The sequence below is a fragment of the Miscanthus floridulus genome, chromosome 16 (assembly GCF_019320115.1).
Source record: "Miscanthus floridulus cultivar M001 chromosome 16, ASM1932011v1, whole genome shotgun sequence".
Lineage (NCBI taxonomy): Eukaryota > Viridiplantae > Streptophyta > Magnoliopsida > Poales > Poaceae > Miscanthus > Miscanthus floridulus.
In genome coordinates this window covers 65,345,274-65,353,894 of record NC_089595.1, presented here as the reverse complement: position 1 = coordinate 65,353,894, position 8,621 = coordinate 65,345,274, and the positions used below count along the sequence as shown (strand labels likewise).

General features: G+C 42.4%; 2 non-coding genes across 2 annotated transcripts; both read left to right on the top strand.

Moving 5' to 3' along the window:
* Nucleotides 1–254: 254 nt before the first annotated feature.
* LOC136514687 (small nucleolar RNA R71) lies at nt 255–361 on the top strand. Its single transcript, XR_010773826.1, has one exon. It is a non-coding gene; the product is annotated as a small nucleolar RNA R71 (small nucleolar RNA).
* A 4,756-nt stretch (nt 362–5,117) lies between these two features.
* On the top strand, nt 5,118–5,226 carry LOC136514556 (small nucleolar RNA R71). The gene has a single exon (XR_010773711.1). It is a non-coding gene; the product is annotated as a small nucleolar RNA R71 (small nucleolar RNA).
* The last annotated feature ends 3,395 nt before the right edge of the window (nt 5,227–8,621 follow it).

Genomic DNA, 8,621 nt, shown 5'->3' with positions numbered 1-8,621 from the left:
TTGTTCAAGCCAATTCAACAATACATCCACCTTGGTTGAAAGTGCACATACCTCTTCTGGTAATTCTTCGCTCTTATTGCATGTTTGAATGTTGCCTTGAGACCAACCTTGATTAGAGGCTATCTTTTCCATAAGAGTTTTAGCTTTTCCAATGGTGAGTGACATAAATAGTCCTCTAGCGGTTGCATCAAGTTGTCCACAAGCTTTCTAAATTAATCCATGGTAGAAGCCTTTCATGAGCAACCAATCTTCCATTCCATGATGAGGACAATCTAAAATGTATTCTTGAAAACATTCCCATGCCTCTAGAATGGTTTCTCCTTTCTGCTATTGGAAGTTGGAAATTTTTCCTCTTAAGGCATTGGTCTTGCCTATAGGGAAAAACTTTGCTAGAAAGGCCTTCGAACATCTTGCCCATGTGTTGATATTATCTTTGTTGGTGTAAAACCATTGCTTCGCCCTTCCCACTAATGAGAATGGAAATAGGCATAGTAGTACGATGACTTGAGCAACGTCCTTGATGACAATTGTGCTGTTGATCTCTAGAAAATTCTAAAGGTTAGCACTAGCATCTTCGTATGCCTTTTCGCTGAATGGGGTAACTTGCCCCAAGTTGATGAGGTTTGGCTTGTGTTGATATTTCATAATGACAATTGGAGGATTTTGCAAGCGCACAGAACTATCGCGTAGCACTTTGCTCGGTGACTACCATGTGTCAAATTTATATTTTTCTCATAGGAAGGCGGAAGGCTAGAATTTATAAGTGGACTAGGATTTGCTATAAGAAGGCTTGAGTTAATCCTAGGTAGGTGAACAATAGTGAAGGATGAGTGTGTACTACCTATACTAACTACTAAATACAAGCTAACCAGAGATAGCTAGGTGGGAGAGGGAGCGATATATCTTTCTAGTAACTAAGGGTAAACAAATAGCTAGGAGACATGCGATAGTACTTCAAGGCACAGCCCGCCTACCAACTAGGAGAGTTAAATAGACAAGGTCTGCCATGAGCCCTATGATTTAATAACTAGACCTATCATGGTGGAATACAGAGGATGGACAAGAATGTCACCACTTGCCACCTACCACAATCTATTAGGAGGCCTAACCATATCCATAGGTAATCTATAGCCTAAGCACTATGCATAATCTATAGGCTTACTACTTCGATCCGAGCTTTGATGAAATGAGATCAATCTATAGGCTTACTCCACTCTTGCTCTACTCTACTACTAGACTACTACTCTATAGCGCTATAGCTAAGCTAGAAAGCTAAGAGAAGCTTGGAGAGCATGGAAATGAATGGGGCCCTTCTCCACCGACCTCCACACCCTCTATTTATAGTGTAGAGAGGCATAGGTGGTACTTGAAGGCAGTGGCAAAGGTCAGTGGCCACCCTAGGGCATCGGGCGGTGGCAGTAGGGCGCCGGCCGGCCCTCTGATGCATCGCCTTAGCATCCAAGGGTGCTGGTTGCTCCTCTAAGACAGTTGTGAAGACATCATGTGGTCAACTCGGATGGTTGGTTGGTTGGTAAGTCGGTTGGAGGCTCCCAAGTGTATGACAATGGGCCCATGAATCCACCATGAACAAATCTTGTCCGTTGATCAAACCGCCTTGAATGGAAGCTTGTGATTGGCTTAGGAGCAGCTCCCATGGACCGGGGACATGGCAGGTGCCAAGGTGAACTAGGTGGCACCCATGTGGGGCTGGCTGGTGCTGGCCTATGGGCCTAGGGCCACCTGCCACGTCCACTTGCTCCATATGTCCATATTTGTCACTTTTTTGGCCAAACTTTGGGATATTTCCTGCATACAAATAATTCTACAAGCACAAGTAGAACTAGGTGAAATTTAAACATAATTCTTCATATGTGATGATGATTTACTTCACTTTACCATGCTTTTGTGTGAAATGTTGATGGTCAAAACAGGTGTTAGTGACCGTCAACATGCTCCCCCAAGCTACCCCTTTGCTATCCTCAACAAAGATGCGCGTTTAGCATGGAATAGGTTGTTGGATCAGGAGTTGCTACTATGTACCTCCCTGCAAAGACTTTTATACAAACAAATACTATCTCTTGAGTTGAACATGTTAGCACTTAGAAATTTCACCATCAGTCTTAGCACTGTGGGACTTATAGCTTTCACCTTGATACAAGCAGTTGCAAGAATGTGTAGATAGAAAGATATTTTTTGCCTACTTTGGTTTAGCTCAAACTTCCTGGAGGTTTTCACATAATTTGAAAAGAAAACTTGCCTAAGTTCCTTAGATGGTACACTCAAGTCACTCAATGGTATTTGAAATCCTACCAAGGCCATGAATTTTAGCCTTAATTTCTATCCTAAAGCTTATGTGGAGCTCAATGTAGGGATAAAAGCATAGCTTACTTGAATTGAATCTACCGCTAAGTCAAACACTTGGATCACAAGGAGCAACAAATCATACAAATTGATCAATAGGTGCATGTGTGGGGTATATTTGGTGGAAGTGATACTCCTTTGAGAAGTTTTCCTTCTCTTGCTTCTTTTTGAGAGGGCATGGCTACTTTTCTTTTTCTCTATCTCTTTTTTTGAACACTAGAGCTTTTTACTCTTTTATTCTCTCTCATTTTTTTTCTGTAGCCCATGCTCTCTTTTGATGTAAGATAGCATAGAGAGGTAACTTTAATTCTCATAGAGCAATAATGAATGGAATGCATATATGGATGCATATCCCCAGTGTAGGAATAGCATAAATATGTGGGTGTACGTCATCTTAATAAAAAAGCATGAAAAGTTTCTCTACTCAAATCAACAAGGCTTGAAAAAGCTCAAAACAAACAAGCAACTTTTATTGTCACTTTATCATGTATGAATGATATTTATTTGGCTCTGGTAGGAATTTATCACCATTGAGGAACTTCTAGCAAGAGAGTTTAGCATTTTGCAAAATAAAACTCCAGGTTGTCTTTTCTATTTCTCAGATAGGTTCAAAGATTTACTCTAATCATGGCATGCAACATATCTCACAAAAGCCTATTCTTGGTTCTAGCATTTGCAACCCATGAAAGCATTCAACTTAAGATGAACTCTAAGTTTATCATGCTCAAAACTTAAGAAGTTCAAGGTTGTATCTCAAGATTTTGCAAAGTATCACAGAACAACTATTCATCATCTCTAAATAATTTATCATCATTTTATTAGAGCAGAGTTTCTCTCGAAATAATTTAAAGGCACTCCTCTCTACATTTTATGATCAAGAATATTAAAATATAAAGCAAACATGAATGTAAAGAGAGGGTTTAAGATTTTCATACCTGAGCGGGGAGAGATGTCTCCCCTAAGCTTGCCTTTTGCATGGGTTGGAATGTCTTCTGGCGGTTCTTTTGATTCTTTCTTTATTGACTAACTAATACTACTAAAATGCATAAATAACTAGCTAAACCTATAACTACTAGATAACTTATTCAACAGGGATGCTACTGAATTTTATTCATTATTACTAAATATTTTTTCATATGTGTTGCTTTAAATGCATATCTATCCTATCAGGCATTAGTTACTATAAACTTTATTTATTAACATAGAGTAGCTAAATGTAACTAACCTATCATGTGATGTAAAGCAACTTTATTGGAAATCTAAATGAGATGCAACTAATGAAATGCGGTAAATAAATGCAAGGAATAGTAAACTTACCTTTTTGTCAGGCTCAAGGTCATTCGTCCTTGGGCAGAGGTGTTTCCTCTTGTTCCACCTCGGAGGCCTTGTTAGGATCAGGATAAAGGGATGACGAGTTTGAGGATGGATCTTTCTTTTTACGCCATGTCTTTCTATTCTTCTTCTTGACAGGTTTCTCTAGTTCTTCAATCGGCTTTGGTTTCTTCATCTTGATTCTCTTCGGATGCTTCTTCTTTTCCTATTTCTCATCAAAGAGGGGTTGTCCAGAGGCAAAAGCAAATATTTCTTTTCTTCCAGCAAAGTGGAATTGGATTTGCCTAGAAGCCACATATATGCAAGCATTTGTAATGTTAAGGAAAGGACGACCAAGGATTAAAGGTGTATCCTCAGCGTTGCCCATGTCTAAGATCAGAAAATATGCAGGAATATAAGCACTCCTAACTTTAACTAATAAATTAGTGGCTACTCCCTCGAGATAACCGGTGGATTGATCGACTAGCTATAAGTAAACCGAGGTTGATGCGAGGGGAGTATAAAACAATATATCATAAGTTTCCTTACACATGATGTTAATACTAGAGCCTAGATCACAAATGGTATTATGAAAAGTATGGGGACCTATGGAGCAAGTAATGATTGGGTTCCTAGGATCACCTTTCTTAATAGGAAATCCCCAACCATTCTCAGAGATGTCATACCTTGTTGTGACAAGGTTGGTTGTCTCCATCGTTCCCTCAGGTTTGCCAGGAATTCTAGCTTTTTCATAGGATGGGATAGCAGCAGCAATTTAAGCTAATTGGATTTCTATCATCTTATTGAAACTAAGTTGATTCTTTAAGACAGAAGAAAACTCATCCAATTTAGCATTTATATTTTCCAACATCTTGTCATGAGCATGCAACTTTTTATTTATACTATCAGTCATTCTACGTTGACCATAAACAAGATCTTTTTGGAAAGCATAACTATTATTACCTTGATTATTCAAATGAGAAGAAGAGTAATAATTGTTACCTCCCTAATTGTTGGAGCGCTGATTCCAGCCTTGATGTTGTAGACGGAACCCGTTATCTTTGTTGACGATGTTGAGGTCCTCTTGGGTTTCGGGGCAGGAATTGCCCAAATGTCCAACTTCTCCATAGACTTCACAAGTCATGTGGGAATCCATGGCTTTGAGTGTCTCTTGGGCACTCACCTTCTCATAATGTTCCACTCGCTCCGTGAGTAGATCCATCTTAGCTGCAAGCACGTCAATTTCTTAAATTGAATGCATACCATGTTTATGGGGTTGGAGTCGATCGTCGCTCCATCCTTGGTTGGAGACCATCTTCTCGATTAGTGTCTTTGCATCTGCAACACTTAGTGAAAAGAATGCACCAGCACCACAAGCATCTAAATGGCTCCTATCTAACGGCACTAATCCATGGTAGAAGTTCTGGATCAAAAGCCAGTCTTCCATGCCATGGTGTGGGCATGCAGAGACGTACTCTTGCATTCGTTCCCATGCCTTGAGAATCGATTCATCTACTAGTTGTTGAAAACTAGAGATTTTATTGTGAAGAGCATTAGTCTTCCCCATGGGGAAAACTTAACTAGGAAAGCATTAGAACACTTGTCCCAGGTATCTGTAGCATTGCGGTTAGAATAAAACCATTGCTTAGCCTTTCCTAATAAAGAGAAGGGGAAAAGGCAAAGACATATAGCCTCTTGGCTCACTCCCTTAATGGTGAATGTGCTACAAATCTCCAAGAAATGTTGGAGGTGAGCATTTGCATCCTCGTGGGCTATGGCAGAATCTCCTAAATTATAGGACCCACATGCACCTGTCACTGTCCAATGACCCCTGATGACTATGCATATGTTCCTGGTAATTTAAGAAGACTGTCGGGTGTCCTCGAGGAACCCCGAAACATCCACGATTTCTGAGCAGGATCCCATTACAGAGTCATTGCAGTATTACAACATTTATTCAAATATCTACATCAGAGTAAAGTAGCGGAAGTCTTACGACAACTTAGTTTACAAACCAGTTGTTTCAAACCTTACAAACTAAGTTTGATAATTATTACAAACCATAGGAGTAGTGGAGTGGCATTAGTAACATAATATAACACACAATATAAGTATCCTGCCCAAGGATCACACATTCACTTATCGTCATCGACCTGAACAATAGTCATGCAGCACGGTCCACAACAGACCTGCTCATGAGGCTCACCTACAACAAGGGTCAACGAACCCTGAGTACAAAAGTACTCAACAAGACTTAACCGAAATAAAAGTTTATATAACGTAGGAATGCAGGCTTAGGGATTCAAGGTATGGCTTTAGCAATAATCAAAGTTCTTTTGCGTAAAAGCTCTTTAACAAAATTCTTTATATTAACATTTAAAAACTTCATAAGATCATATACAAAGCTGACATGATCCATAATGAGATCATGAAACTTCATATCCAACACCTTCACAACCTTATTCGAGTTCTAGTTATTAACTACGATGATGAACAGAGAGTTGAGTCTCCATAACTAAGGAGCAATGATGATTTGAACCGATTAAAACCCAGCTGGGGATTCCAGACCACACGACATATGCAGGTCCCTGACCTACATATACCAACCTACCCTTAGGTCCCCTAAAACAAGAATACAGTACTCCACCAATCCAGCCCATTGCCATGTGGGTACACGCTATTCCCGCCATCTCTCCACTCCCAGTGTGCGAGTAGCCATTCTCATAATAGAATCGCCAAGTTAAGGCTTACCGGAGTATGTGGTTAGTACTACAAAGTCTCATCTCACACAGTTCAACAACGGATGGACCTTAATCGACACAGGCGGAAAGAAGTTGCTCATAAGACCTCCATGTCATGTGGCTCTCACATACCGAGTCCGCCCGGTCTAGATTTATTACTCCACATTCCCATATTACATGATAACCTAAGTAACCAAAGATCCATTTAAAACTTGCAGGTGACAGGTAATCACCCGACTTTCATCGTTCCAAGCATAGCTAAGCATTACTAGGCATATACGAATTAAAACTAGTAATAAGGTAGATATGGAAAAACAAGGTTGGTAATGCACCAATTAGGTTTTCACTTAACTCCTAATCACTTAATGCAGTAAAGAAAAGCAAAAGCAAAATCAATTTGACAACTATATCATCAACATAAGCCTCGACGAGGTTGTCTTTTATCTCTTCTTTGAGGCAGGCCTGTATAGCGCGTTGGTAGGTAGCCCCAGTGTTCTTGAGCCCGAACGACATGGTCATGTAGCAGTAGGCGCCAAAAGGCATAATAAAAGATGTCTTGATCTGGTCGTCCTTTTTGAGAGCGATCTGGTGATAACCAGAGTAGCAATCGAGAAAGGAAAGCAGCTCGCAACCGGCGGTTGAATCTACGACCTTGTCTATGCGAGGTAAACCGAAGGGGTCCTTAGGGCAGTGTTTGTTGAGATCAGTGTAATCAACGCACATTCTCCATTCATTATTCTTTTTGTGTACAAGAACCGGGTTGGCTAACCACTCCGGGTGATACACTTCTTTGATAAATCCGGCTGCCAAAAGCCGTGTAACTTCTACCCTAATCGCCTCCTTTTTGTCGCGAGCGAACCGTCGTAGCTTCTGCTTGATAGGTTTGGCCTTGCCATTGACATTCAAGGAGTGCTCGATCAAGTTCCGAGGTACACCGGGCATGTCAGTAGGTTTCCATGCGAACACATCCACGTTGCTCCTCAAGAACCTGACAAGCGCGTCTTCCTATTTGGGATCTAGGTTGGCCCCGATAAGGGCCGTTTTGCTGGGATCGCCGTCGACCAGCTGGATCACCTTGTGCTCCTTGGACTTGATGTTCTTGTGTGGAGCCTCGAGCTCTGGAATCTCCAGGTGGTCGGTGGAGGTCTTCTTGGCGTTGAGCATGGTCTCGGCCATGCGAATAGAGAGGTCGTGAGCCTCTGCTATTTTGAAGTTGTCGTCCTCACAAGTATAAGCTGCGTATACGTTGCCCCTGAGGGTTAGAACTCCTTTCTCGGTAGGCATCTTGAGCACCAGATACCTGTAATGAGGTATGGCCATGAACTTGGTGAGTGACGATCGACCAAGAATAGCATGGTAGGTGCCGTCGAAGTCAGCAACCACGAAGTTGACGTAGTCAGTGCGAAAGTGGTCCGGGGTCCTGAATTGCATAGGTAGTGTGATCTGCCCAAGAGGTGTAGAGCTCTGTCTGGGGAGAACACCCTAGAACTGTGCCTCGTATGGCTTGAGATCCGCCTGGGTTATCTTTAGGGCGGGCAGACTGTTCTTGAACAATATATCGATGGAGCTGCCGCCGTCGATCAGCACTCTGTCAAACTGAACCTTGTTGATGCAAGGATCGAGTACTAGGGGAAAACGTCCTGGCTTAGGTATTGCGGCCCATTGGTCCTTTCTGCTGAAGGAAATCTCACGGTGAGACCATGGAGGGAGCCGTGGATCGGCGAGGAGGTTGTCGGTGTTGGCCACGTTCAAGCAAGCGCGAGCGAGCAGCTTGCGTTCTCGTTTGGTCTCGATGGACACTTTGCCTCCGATGATGGTGTGCACGCGATCGGTTGGCTTGACGTACTTGTGACAGGGATCTGCGTCTTCATCGTCGTTGTCCTCGTTGCGCTGTTCCCCTGCGTCGTTAGGCTTGTCGGATGTGTCCAGAGCCTGTTGACGCGTGTAGATAGACTTGAGAACTTGGCAATTCTCCATAGTATGGTTTGACTTGGGATGGAGCTGGCAGGGCCCTTTCAATGCTTTGGTGTAGTCGTCTTCGTAGTTACGATGTCTGCCTCCTTTTTTAACGGTATTGACCTCGCCGTCGTCTTCCCGAGCACGCTTGCCCCTGTAATCGTCACGGTGGTTACGCCGCTAATTACGTTAGTCGCGGTGGTCGCGGGAGTCATTGCGCTGGTTGCGGCGGTCAAAATTGTCGTTTCGACC